Source organism: Echinops telfairi, unplaced genomic scaffold, assembly GCF_000313985.2.
Source record: "Echinops telfairi isolate 266 unplaced genomic scaffold, ASM31398v2 ScPeMD7_2010;HRSCAF=2546, whole genome shotgun sequence".
Lineage (NCBI taxonomy): Eukaryota > Metazoa > Chordata > Mammalia > Afrosoricida > Tenrecidae > Echinops > Echinops telfairi.
Window position 1 is genome coordinate 12,389,537 of NW_022105908.1, and position 11,859 is coordinate 12,401,395.

At 39.6% G+C, this 11,859-nt stretch overlaps 1 protein-coding gene across 1 annotated transcript in view; it reads right to left on the minus strand.

Annotated features, from left to right (window-relative positions):
- Positions 1 to 11,859, minus strand: part of NRG3 (neuregulin 3) — a 1,269,559-nt gene that overhangs the window by 236,600 nt on the left and 1,021,100 nt on the right. The window lies entirely within an intron of this gene.

Sequence of the window (11,859 nt, forward strand, 5' to 3'; positions counted from 1 at the left end):
TCTTTTCCCCTAATCGTAGTACAACGGAATCGGTTTGCAATCATCAAACTAGGTGCCTCCTGTAGACAAGAGGATCATTTTGAGGGTGCCTTAGGTTGGGATCTGTAGAGAAGAAAAACCAGGACATGTATCTATGGACATATAAAGAGATATGCATATATGTGCACATGTATGATACATGCATATAAACAAAATAGCTCGCATTGTTGCAGAAGCAAGTCCAAAACCCAACCTGTGCATCAGGAGTTGAGCTGGTGGCTTTTCTTGAGTCCTGGTCTGGTCAAGTTGAGGCAAAGCCATCACTATCAGAGAGTCCATGTAGGGCTTCAGTTCTCACCGCGCTCTGTTTGGGTCCCAAATACAGACTACATATCCTCATATTCTCAAACTATTTGACATTCTTTAAACTATAATTTTCTTCAATGTGATGGTGTGTGTGTGTGTGTGTGTTTTACTAGGTCTCTTGCAGGATTTCAACCGTCACAATATAAAAGCCTAGAGGAGAGAGGGGTCTCTGGAAGGTCCATCTTTTCTCCAGTACCTTGAGCCTTTCAGATAATCCGCACTGGTCTACTAGTTCTTTCTATCTTCAAATCATTGCTCGCATACGCACCAATGATTAACAAGAGCATGTAGATTTTTGAGCGCTTGTGATCTTTACCTCAGTTTAAGCAGATGAACCCCGAGTCTGCCAACTCGAACACTTTGAAAAACACATTTGTTTTCAATGTAGTTCGTCCATGCAGAGAACTTGAACTTATTTGTAAAGTATGAATTGTGTTTGAACCCTCTGCCTACGCATTTTCTCTTGCTGCATGCCGCCCTGGGTCTCAAACGCTCAAACTTAGCTCTTCATTGGTGGCAATACACGAAGTCGTCTCCATATAGAATCTTAAGTTATCTTCATTACCTCTCTATTTCCCACACCCAAGTCATATATTCTTTTACTACATCGGTCATCTACATAACACTGTATTGAGGTAACAGTAATTTGATTTTACAAATCCCCCCCGTATATGAAACCTCTAATAGATATAGGTCATTCTTTCAACCTTGTAATATGCTGTTCTCTAACAATGTAGAATATTTTCAAATGGTAAAATTTTCCCAAGTGTTAGTAAGCGATACTGTCTACACATCCCTAAAATAAGAATTGATCAGTCCACCCAACAGGATTTTAAGTCCGAAGCCATGTTTTCCCCAGGTAAACAGATTTTTCTCTGCTAATAAATCTGTCATAGTTGCCTTTGTGCTGCTTGGCAAAAGACAACTAAAGATTCTAATTTTCCATTCGCGAAATTCTAAAATTTTGAACCCTGTAGTACCACTGACACAATGATGAACGCTTCCTCCCATAATGCCACAGCTGGATGGCTGTAACTCATTGTTGGAGGGCTTGCGTTGCGCTGAGGGCTTTGATTCTCTCCTCAACATGTCAGCTCATATTTTGAAGGCAGAAAAAAATATATACAAAGGTAGTTTTTCATATATTCTCGCAGGGTTTAAATATACTGATAAAGAATCATCATACTAATTATAAGTTCAGATGCATTGGCTCCTATTGATGAAAGTAACATAGACTGCCAGAAGAGCCAACAAGTCTGTCTGACAAGTGGTAAATGGCTCTGTATAACCAATGGCTGTATGAAGTATCTGTAAAAAACCAATAAAATCCCCTTCTATCACATTAGGCTCTGCAGAAAGAAAAATAAAAAGTATGGCCAGAATGCTCCTAAGAGGCAAGGTGCCCAACTACCAGGACCCCAATTTTGCCTTGCAGACCTGGTCAGACCAGATGATGCACAGCGGTACAGATGGGAATTGGAAACGCAGGGAATCTAGGACAGATGAACCTCTCAGGACCAGGGGTGACAGTGGCGATACCAGGAGGGAAAGGGGGTGTAGAAAGGGGGAATGGATCACAGGGAGCTCGTATAACCTCCTCTCTGGGGGACGGGCAGCAGAGGGGTGGGTGAAGGGAGATGCTGGACAGTGAAATATAAGATACAATAATAATTTATAAATTATCAAGGGTGCATGGAGGAGAGGGGAGGAGGAAGGGAGGGGGAGGGGAAAAAAGGAAAATGAGCTAATTCCGGGAACCCAAGAGGCAAGCGAATTATGGGAATAATGAAGGCAACAAATGTATAGATGTGCTTTGCACAATTGATCTATGTATTGTGATGAATTGTATGAGCCCCAATAAATTGATTTAAAAAAAAAAGAGGCAAGGTGAAATTCTGTCTCATGTATTTTGGACATGTTTTCAGGAAAAAATCAGTCCCTTGAGCAGGTCATCATGCTTGGTAGAGCAGAGGGGCACAAAAGAGGAAGTCCATAAGGAGATGAATGGGCACGGTGGATGCAACAATGAGCTCAAACACAAGAACAATTGTGAGGCCGGAGCAGGACTGGGCGGTGTTTCACTCTGTTGTTCATCGAGTCACTATGAGTCGGGACTTATGTGATGGCACCTGCCAACCACAGCCAATGGCCTAGGCAACATCAGTGAGTGGAAGCCTCAAACACTGTGCTGTGATCCATGGGGCTTCCCTTGATTCATTTTCACAAGCAGATCTGTAGGTCTCTTTTCTAGTCTGACTCAGACCGAAAGTTCTGCTGACGCCTAGACACAATGGGTAGACCTTCTGGATTGGAAGTCCCGGTGGCCTAAAACCTAGTAGCAATGCAACATTAAAGCCACCACCATGTGACACACTGATAGACAATTGGGGGACCAGCCTCCTAGCTTTTCCAAATCTCTTTTCCTGTTTAGTGATAGAATCTTTCAGGTAACAGTCTTTTTTTTTTCCATGTATATACTTTTTGCGTTTATCATGACAATGTGGACATGAAACTCACCATATTGCAGCCATACCACTTGTCAATGGTCAGTCAGTTATTTTACTCCTATGATAGCTACAGATGTGCCATTCAAATTCAGTGAAGAGAATCCGTGTCAAGATATCATGCAGACAACTCGCATAAATGCATGAGGAGTAATAGCGTACCCATGGTAGTCCCCGGGAGTTTGAAGTATGAAAACTGTGTCTTATTCCAAATGTCAAAAGATGGAATGAAGAATGTAGGTACTCCCATTCATCTCATGTGATTGGAGGTGAACATTTCAGTGATTCCAACAATATCCAGTTGCTTGATTCAAAATACTACACCCCCCCCCCACCCCCGTAAATGTCTATTATCTACATCTTTGTCATCCAAGGCAGAAAGATAGGTGGGTCAATTTGGTCTTTGGGCACTATTTCCTATCTTATCAGGCAATCGAAAGTCCTTAGTTGTTTCACTGTGGTGTAAAATCTTCCACCATTAACCAACTCAACCTTTTCTGTTCTTTGTTTCTAATTGTATTTGGGCTGGAAGGTGGAGAGACATCTCACTGCTCATCAAAAACTGCTCCGTTAATGCTAATACATAAACACCTCCAGGATGGTCGATTTGAAAAGTCCAACTAAAGGGGTAAAAAAGCGGGGAAGGGGAGGAAACCTAGTTTGTATTCTGCCCGAAGAGCTTTCAGTGTCTCCCAGGTGGGGGCAACAGTCAGTCAGTTTTGAGCAGAGCGAGGCAAGCTGAGCCCCTGGAGTCCAGTCACAGAAGGGGAAAAACGACTTCCGGGCAGGAACCACTTGGAGACATCAACCACAGGCTTCCAGGAGCTAGGCCCTCTGGGCTCTGTGAGAGTCAGGTAACAGTCTTATACCCCAACTTTTCTCCCAGGTCTCCTGTATACCAACTTCCCAAACAAACCACACCAGGTCTAAGAGCCAGATGCTGGGTCGCAGGTTTCCCTATGTCAAGTGAAAGTCTTAAATGGACAAATCCTATAAGGAGGCCTTTTCAGCTCCTGATATCCTTTGCCTCTATTTTGATACATGCCAGTTGGTGCTGGGTTGTAGGATGAGGAGCCACACACATGGTTACACACCGAGCTGCTAATTGCAAGTTTAGCAGTGCAAAGGCAGCAGCTGCTCCATGGAGAAAGACGGGACTTTCTACTCCTGTAAAGAGTCACCCTCTCAGAAACTCACAGAGGCCGTTCTAGCCTGTCCTACAGGGTCGCTATGTGTGGGACTGACTCCACGGCAGCGAGGTTTGAGTTTTGGTGTTGTACGAATCCTTATTTCTTATAACTTCAAATAGTTCAATTAATAAAAGCCTTTTTCCCTCCAGAATTTCTACTAGTTTGTCACCAATGGCATTGACAGCAGCCAAAGTGATCACATGACTTGGCACTTATTAAACACCAGGCTATAGCTTCAACATGTGGCATGTGATGCCTCCCTGGCCATGAAATCCGGTATAGTGACCCACCCCGGATCGATGATAAACATTTGTCAGATGAATCTTCAGTGCTCATTGTTGGGCTGTTTAAAAGCCATACTGAGTCTATTTTATTGATTGGGTATGCTTCTCTTTCCATAAATATAAAATAATTATATTTATGATAACTAATTGGGCCCTAATCATCTGTTTAAAATAAAACAAAAGGAATTTTTTGAAAAATCCTAATCAACTGTGAGACGCTTTCCTAGGAAAATAAAGAAAATATAAACTACTAAAACAAAGAAAATATAAAGAAAACATACTAGCATTAATTTTCAAATAACTGGTGACTACATATTTTATAGAACACAACTATTCAGACAAGGAGTAATATTAATAGGGACAGAAAATGTATATCCTTGGATATGAAGGCTAGAGGCTCTAAAAAGTGTTGGAGGGGAATCAAAGTGAACCTCAAGGAAGGCATAGAAATTCAGAGTAATATCCAAACGTGGATAAGAGAAATCCATTTCAGGCTTCAACATTGGGATGTGTAGGACCATGATGTTAGACTATGTATCACAGAAGGACTTAATCCCTCGATTTCTTGCACTACAGCCTGGGTGGGCTCAGGAGCATGGTAGAATATGCACTCAAAAAACATTATAGACACTTTTTCTTTTCAAGTTGAACTATGGTTCTCCTTGTCACTAGCTTTGTTGAGTTCAGCCCCAGCCCATGGCCACCCCATACACAATGGAACCAAATGCTGTTCAGTCTTAGACCATCCCCAAGATCAGTTTCAGAATGGATGTTGGTCAACGGTAGGGCTCCAGGGGTTTCTTGGCTGATTTTTGGAATTAGATCACAGGCCTTTCTTCCTAACCCTTTTTAGTCAGTATCTGCTGACTAAATCTGCTTAGCATCATAAAAATGAGCTAGTCTCTTGTGATAGGCGGGTGATGAGTGTGCCTGTGATTTCTGGCTGGGATTCAAACCAGAGGGTTCCATATGGAAGCTGGGAAAATGACCATTGAGCTTATTGTCTTCTCATGGTGTCTAGCAGACATTTACATTTGTCAGTACTTCCTCAATATTAAATTTTATTATTTATTCTCTGCTGTGTCTTTGTATACAGAGAAGGGTATTTTACCTGCAGGATTATTTTATTTGCTTAACACCAAAACTGCCTGTTTATCAGTAATATCAGTCAGTATTGAACTTAGTGAATTATATGACATTACACAATGCTGAAGAAAAAGGAAATGATGTTTCTTATTTTGTCAAGCAGGTAATTAACAACCACTCATAGATATAAGAGCACATTTAAAGGGAAGTAAACAGTAACATACAACAAGAAGGTAATACTATAACCAATTTTAGGGACATTTTAAAATATTTTCATATATTCATACTAATCTTATAATCATTGTATTATAATTTTATAGATATGTATTGTTTAAACTTTTTATTCCTCAACTGTTGTAAGAACAGATACAAGTTGAGAACTTATTGCATTAACCAATCTTCAAAGAAGGCAGAACTAGTTTAGAAATACAACACAATTGAGCAAAAAAATTTTTTTTAAATGTAAATGGAACTCGACTGAAGCACATCTCCATATTTTAATTACTGTGATATGTTTATAAAATAGTATATGTAGATCAGACAGTGTAACACAGAACATATATGTAAGGAGGTATTCCACGCCAAAGTTAACTCATTGGTCTGGGGTCGATTTGATTCTCCGTGACTCTCCCTATACGACAGAGTCGATCTACCACTGGAGGCTTCTGAGGAGGTAAATGTTTTACAGGATAAAATGTCATCTTTCCCCCAAGGAGAGGCTTGTGGTTGTTAATTGCTGACATTGTTATTAGAAGCCTAATTGTTCCCCCGGAAAGGGGCATTTCCTATGACTGTCTCTTAGGTGCGTCATTTAGCTCCTTCTAACTTAGTAGCTACAACTTCTAAAGCTGAAATAAACTTAAATGTGCAGGAAATCCACATGTGTGCTCTACTCTTGACCCGTTCCATACTGACATTGACCTGTCCTTGAGGTCTCCAATGGGTGGTGTCAAAAGCAAACGGAGTGCCCAAATCTAGTTCTACAATTTCTCTTATTACCAGAGTCCATTTTGGAGATAGGAACATATTTAGAACACCGGCAGTAGTGAGACAGAGGTGGGGGACACATTTACGTTGGGGCAGAAATTAGCAGTAAAAGGCATTTGGTTAACTGAACGTGGTAAGAAATAATAGTGATAGGTGATTTGGGAGGTCTGAACATGAATAAATGAGATAAATCCACGTCATGGGATGAGAGAGAAAGAAGAGGTTTAGGCACTCAGAAATTCCTTTTGACATGCGTCCCTGGAGACCCAGAAGGTGGGTGAATGATTCAGTGTGGAACAGGTCAACAGGAGAGAGCCCGTATGGAATTCTTGCACATTTGAGTTCATCTCAGCCTTAGAAGTTTTTGTAGCTACCCAGTCGAGTATGGTAAGTGAAATATCCAAGACAGTCAAAGTGAATGCCCCTTTCTGTGGCGTGCTCGAGAGATTGGAGAAGTCTGTGGAGTAGCACAGAAAGAAACAGTAGAAGAATGATGAGTCCTGTCTTGTCCCTGGGTGCTGCAAACACTTAACACCCCTGACTGCTATCAGAGAGGTGTGTGTCCACTCAGAGGATTTCAGAAGGAAACCTAACACACATGAGTCATAACTTACCCCATACCCACTAGAAAAACCAAACCAAAACAAAACTGGAGTGATATCCTGGAAGCCGGAGGAGAAGGTTCTAGAAGCTCAGTAGCATCAAATAAAAATGTAGCTGGATATAAAGGTTTATTATCTTGTTTCTATCATTTCATTTTCAAACTATTTTTCCAATCACTGACTTTCTGTATTTTTCTAATTTTGACATGTTTTTCTTTCAGAGCTTTTTATTTACTTAAAATGAAAATAAATATTAGGGGCTAGTTGTCATGTTTTGGAATAATTGTGCCATAATTTTATTATCTCATTTTAAAAATAATTCTTTCCTTTAATGTAGGATGGAAATCAACCAGGATATACTTCCCCATCCTCCAGAAATCCCAACTACTTTCTTCTCTTTTTGGGGTGGGGGTGGTGGTGCTGCCCTGTGGCTTTAATGAAGAAGTTTGATAAGAACAGCTTTTCTAACGGTATGGCTTTCCTTTTCCTTCATTTTTAATTTTCTTAAAGTAATGCAATAAATGGTGCCTATCTTTGCAGTAAAGCTGCCTCTTTTCCTTGTCCCTGCTCTTTTCCGACTCTTTCCATTGGCTTCTAGTTCACTGATTCTGATAAATATTGGTTCTTTCATTGCAGTTTCTCACTGATGAAAGGTGTTGCGCTGAAAGGAAGCTTCTGATTCGTTGAGAGAGTTCCTGGGTCCAGAGCTTCAGTATTTTCAGACTTCATGGCAGGCTTCTAATTTTAGGCTTGAAATGGTAAGTCTTGCCCTGTGATGGATCTTATGACCATCCAGTGGGTATGAATTGACAGTATGAGGCTACAGTGGGTTTTGGAGAAAGAGGGGGATCTGATTTTAATACTAAATTCATGACATTTTAACATTCAAGAATCGATATGCTTTTGCTTCATCAATTGAAAAAACACGTTAAATATCTTCCTATTGAATAAAAATGGTACTTCTGGAGACGTGCCACATTCCATACCACACTTGGGCTTGATGCTTGACAAGCACGTAAGTTCATCTCAGAATGTCGCATCACAGGTCAGGGGAGAGAAGCCACATTTGAGTACAGTTATTGTTATTCTGCTTTAAGAGTGCATACAAATAAAAGTGAATCTCGTATTAAAGGAAATGAAAGAATGGAGACTTTGGGTAGAGAGAAAACTGAAGAAAAGGGCTGCCCTTCAGGTCAGAGGACGTTTTTGTTGTTGTTTTTAATCCTGGGAAAATAAGAAATGACGATATTAAAAAGGCAAATGTTGACTCACCAAATCGAAAAACTAAAAAAAAAATCCTAAATGCAACCCCCCCCCCATAAAAATAGTATTGTGCTTATGGGATACCATGAAGCATTTATAAAGAGAGGCACAATTACTCTAGACATAATTCACTTCCAAGGAAATCTTCATTTTAGTTATCTCAGGATTTTTCCCCTCCATTTAACATGAGATTTTTTCCCTCTCTTTCTCAGTAGCAGCCATAGAGACGAAAATAAACTTTTTGTTTGATTGATTATTTGCCTGTATGATTCTGTGAGCTTTTGGTGAAAAGAATGGATGAGATTAGTTTCCTGTAATCCAGCACCAGTAATACATCTTGGTGGCCATCCAGGTGACTTTGTGTACTAAGCATCAGGCTACTAAAGGCAAGGTCAGGAGTTTGAAACCACCTGATTCTCTGTGGGAAAAAGATTCTTTTACTCCTTAAAGATCACATCTCAGAAATCATCCAGGGCAATTCTATCCTGCCCTAAGAGTTGCTCTGAGTCTTAACGGACTAGCTGGCAATGAGTTTGTTTTTGTTTTTGCCAGTATTTTCTGGATGGGACTTTGGTGATACACCAAAGTGTTTTGCAAAGGAGGTGATGAGGCCCACCCCCCACCCCCCATGGAATGCCGGATCAAGAGGGCACGCAAAGGCAGATACCTACACTTTGTCCTGGATTAGGGGCTGTAGTGTGAACATTTCTGATTTTTATTAACAAAATCAACTTATGGTGAGCGCTTACAGATATCATACCATTCTGTAGTCCAAGCACATCAAGCAGTAGCGTAACCTTAATTGCCAGGAAATGCTGAGCAATTATTTTTGATGAAAAAGTAGACCAAATAAATTTGGGGACCTATGAATAAGAGGAAGACAATATGCAGGGGCACAAATAAAGTTTGATAGAGGGGGGAATGATTGTGCTGTTTGCTTGTCCAGCTCCACTGATGCACTATGATCAAAACGGAACAATACTATACAAAACACTTGTCCCAGGGAAAGGACCCATTATTCACCGGTGAAAGCCATCACTGGAGGGCATCTTTAAATAGTTTCTCCAAGAGCGGTTTTCTTTGCAGGCAGCGTTCTCTGAGGAACATGGTAGGGTAGCATTGTTTACAATTAATATTCTTTCTTCTACTTATTAAGTATTGCATTCAGTCACAACAGCCTTAGCCATTAGGGATTAAACAGAGTAAACACCTGAGGAGATTAGGCTTTTATTAAACCCCAAATTGCACTGCTAAGCTGAATAAGCACTAATTTATAGTTACTAATGGGAAAATGTTTCAGGACCCAGACATGCATTTGAGCTACATGGAAATGTTGCCTGTGATCAGTTACTATTAAAATATTGGAAAATATGGGGATTCCATTTTATCCAAGATATAAGAATAGTATCTCTGTGTTCTGAAAGTAGCACCGATTCCAAGAGATAATCCGTGAGGGAGAGAGAGGGTTTAATCACTGATAAGAAAAAAGAGTTTGATTTGTTCTCACTGATGGAGATTAGTATGGAAGTGATTCTGAGTAAAATGACATACTGAATTTACTTTTTAAGGGATCTCTCATGCCTCAACATGGAGACACATGAGGAAAAAAGCGAAGAAAATCACTTCACAGAGTAGAAATATTGAAAGGCATTCAAAGTCATATTTTAACCGGTTTGGGATAATAAAGACAGTACATAATAACCAAGGATTAAACTACTATACATAAAACAGTAAATAAAAGAGAATGTAGTGGAATATTAAAGTTAAAATATAAAATAATTTTCCCAGGCAGAAAAAACGATATCATTGTGCCATTAATGTTAGATTTGACATTGGGATTTGCTCAAGCCAAGGGATTGTGAATAAAAATAACATGGCTCTTTGTAGAAGAAGCTTTAGAAGCCACTGGATAGTTTCTACATAGTATTTTTGACACATAAAAGGAAAATTTTATCAGCCAAGGGTGGAGGGTAAAAGTGATTTTGAAATGCAGGCACAGAATCCACAATGCACATCAAATGTAACTGAGAAATTAAGCTTTTTCATTTTTAGCAACAGATATTGATTCATTTACTATCGTGGTATAGTAATTCTGTGTATATGTGTACCTGAGAAGGTACACAAACGAAAACAAGAACATGGTGGTGTGGGTAAAAGATAACATGGATAGTCATTTAACATGGAGTTTTACTTCCTGGATAGGAGCTGGATAGACAGGAAGCCATGTCTACCTTATCCCTAATCCCAAATACCACCTCAGTACAGACATGCCCAATTGCATTTTAATAATTTTTCTTTTTGATTTGGGACAAGAAACGACAGAAAGAAAGTTGTGAACCCCAATGGAGAAGAAGAAAATGAAACAACTTCTCACACAATTTCCCACCAAAAACCCCCCAAATCAGTCATTCGGTCCAAATTCCAAAACTCATGAGGCTCTAATGATTGCATTTTTATGAATTATGTAAAACAGTAGATTAGTGGTTGCCAGCGAGTGGAAGCAAGAGATAATGGGCTGTGACAATTCATGGAAATGAAATTTCTTTTGGGGATATGTAAAATTAAGATAGTGTGGTGGATGTACAACATTGTAAATATGCTAGAAAGTATCCACTTGTACATCTTGAACTACTAACAAGGTAAATTAAATAGTAGGCAAATTGTATCTCAATAAAAATATTTTTAAAATCCTCAAAGATAAAATGAAAAATTTTAATAAAAGGGATAAAATAAGAAGGCTAGAAAATTCATTCCAGTAATATTAAATTCAAGACTGCATTGAATATATTTTAAAGTGCTAAGAAAAATAACTATCATCCCAAAATTGTACATAAAATTATCTTTCTAGGAGGCACACAAAATTAATTGTAAAAAAACAAAACATTTGTTTTCCATTCACAAAGATATAAGTATTTACTATTCTTGACTCCAACTTAAAATGAAAGTTCCTCAATGAAAAACAAAACTGAGTGCAGTAAGATTCAGTAAGGATTATGAATATAATTTAAAGAATTTGGCAAGAACCACACTATCTCATTTTACATATCCGCAAAAGAAATTGTGTCACTTTCCTGACACGATCACCGAAGACAAAATGGGTGCATAACACATGTGGCCAAGAAAGCTGATGGTGACTGGCTATCAATAGATATAGCATCTGGGGTCTTAAAGGCTTGGAGATAAAAGAGCATCTATCTAGCTGAGAAGCAACAAAGCCCACATGGAAGAAGCACACCAGCCTATCCCAACACGATCTCTGAAGATAAAGCAGGGCCATAGCAAATGTGGTTGGGTTAGTCTGGGTACATTAGAGAAACAAATCCACAGAAAACTCACGTATAAGAGAGAGTTATATAAAAGTTAAGTGCACATCAAGAAAACATCCCAATCCAGTGCTTCCCAAACCCACAAGTCCAACATTCACCCATATGTCCTACACCAATCCACAAAGTCCTCCTCCATCTCACAAAACACACACTATGACATTGACTTCAGGAGGAAAGCCGAATCAGCAAATGTGTAAGCATCTCAGAGCTGGCAGGGGTCTCCACACAGCTGCTCCAGCACTCAGGGCTGCATTGGGGTAGGTCCATGTGGC